Genomic DNA, 2062 nt, shown 5'->3' with positions numbered 1-2062 from the left:
GCCTATGAACCTGCCAAAGACACTGAACTTGAGTCCATTCAGACCTCTGGATCCAGATGAGAGTGGAAGGAAATAAAGAAGACAAAGGTCAGGGTCAAACTGTTCCAAAATAGAAAATAGCAGAATCCAGACAGTGGGAAATGTTATAGGTCAAATGGCCTTAATTTTTCAACAGATAAACTGTAAGAAAAGAAAGGCACAGAGAGGAAACCTATGGATTCAAAGAAATTCAAAAGATATACCAAGTTTTGGGGGTGCCTGGCTGGCTCAGTCGGTAGAGCATACGACTCCTGATCTTGGGGTCGTGAGTTCAAGCCCCATGTTGGGTATGGGGCCTACTTAAAAAAATTAAAAGAAAAAAGATTCAAAAGATATATCAAGTTTTTCAAAATGAATAAGACCAACCTACAATGTCTAAGGAGAAACACTGTGCAAGAGAACGATAAAGATATGCCAGGAAGTGATTGTTGTGAAAGTCAAGTGGCTCCTTTTGGGGCTGTGACCAAGACCAGGTACCTGCAGGGCTTCTAGGATAGCTGCCAGAGCTCCATTTCTTGACCGGCACTGTGGTTATGAAGGTGTTTCTCTCATAAAAATTCATTAAGCCATGCTTTTGTGGTGTGTAGGGATTTGTATTTGTACTCTCTGTCACAATAAAGACTGGGAAAGAGACAAGTAGGCCCTGAAAGCCTGACACTGTTAGCGAGGCTTCGATGTTGCTGGCAGTTAGCCTGGTACTCACAGCTGGGGCTTCGCGTTGTCCTGGTCAACGTAAATGTTTGACAGAGCACCAACATCACACAAGGCCAGTCTGTGAACAGGATGGATCCAGACAAAACCAAGACCACCCCATAATCATGTGTGAATACAGAAGACAAGACAAAAATGACCAAACATGTCCCTCTCCTGGCAAATATGAGCAACTGCTGCTTCTACCAATATAGTTTTGGCCTCAAGTTAGTCCTTCTGCTTTATAAATAAGATTGGATCTAAGACACCGAATCATAGAATTACTGCTACTTCTTCACAATACCTACTCTAAAGCAAAACCCACTTTTTCAAACTTGCCACCAAGTCACCTCACACAAGCCCAAATCCTCAAATAAGTCCATCTTGAAAACCCCTTAATGAGATGCCCAGTGGTTCCCCATGGTGTGTAGTCTCTCTTGCTGCAAAGAGCAATAACCTCAACATGTCCAACTAGGTTCATGTCAACTACAGGTGTCCCTTGTGGTCTTTGCTGGGAGGTGCTTGGGCAAGGTAAGAAAGAGAGAAAGAGAGAGAGAGAGAGAGAGAGAAGGGGAAAAAATGCTCAGAGGTAACAGTCCCCATCTGTCTAGAAAAGAATGTTCCAAACATCCAGAAATCTCTTCAAGTCAAGGTTCACGTTTGCTGTGGCTGAGTATGGATTCATTTGGGAAATGGAGAAATATCATTGCAGTTAAGTGTAAATTGGAAAGCGTGATAAACACATCTGGATGTAAGTTCCAGAACTATCTGGCTTCTCTGCTGGCTTCATCCAGAGGGAGGAAGTCATACTGCTCCGGAGTAATCAGCAAGTCACTGAGATTACTTGGCATTGACCAAATTCAGGAATCTGAATTAGTCTGAGACCCTCAGAAATCTTCTGAAATATTCACATTCACTTCAGGTCGGAAAAGATGTATGTACACTTCACAGCCACTCTCCCTTGTATTGGTGAAGCTGCATACATCTTGAAAAAGCTTTCATATACCTTGCATTATTTTGCCTTCAAAGTAACCCTGAGGAAAACTGGAAACACGTTTTCATCCCTCTTTTATAGATGGGGAAAACAGAAAAGTGAGTGGACAGTCTCAAGCACACGTAGCATGCCTAATTAGCTAGGGCAAAAGCCAGGCCTCCAAGCCCCCTTAACTTCTCACTTTTGAGGGATCCCTGGGTGGCGCAGCGTTTTGGCGCCTGCCTTTGGCTCAGGGCGCGATCCTGGAGACCCGGGATCAAATCCCACGTCGGGCTCCCGGTGCATGGAGCCTGCTTCTCCCTCTGCCTGTGTCTCTGCCTCTCTCTCTCTCTGTGTGTG

The 2062-nt window shown here is 44.5% G+C and overlaps 1 non-coding gene across 1 annotated transcript; it reads left to right on the top strand.

The window, feature by feature from the left end:
* Nucleotides 1-256: 256 nt before the first annotated feature.
* TRNAR-CCU (transfer RNA arginine (anticodon CCU)) lies at nucleotides 257-329 on the top strand. The gene has a single exon. It is a non-coding gene; the product is annotated as a tRNA-Arg (tRNA).
* The last annotated feature ends 1733 nt before the right edge of the window (nucleotides 330-2062 follow it).

This window comes from Nyctereutes procyonoides, unplaced genomic scaffold (assembly GCF_905146905.1).
Source record: "Nyctereutes procyonoides isolate TBG_1078 unplaced genomic scaffold, NYPRO_anot_genome, whole genome shotgun sequence".
Lineage (NCBI taxonomy): Eukaryota > Metazoa > Chordata > Mammalia > Carnivora > Canidae > Nyctereutes > Nyctereutes procyonoides.
Note: the sequence above shows the minus strand (reverse complement) of the source record. Positions and strands in the feature narration are given on the sequence as shown.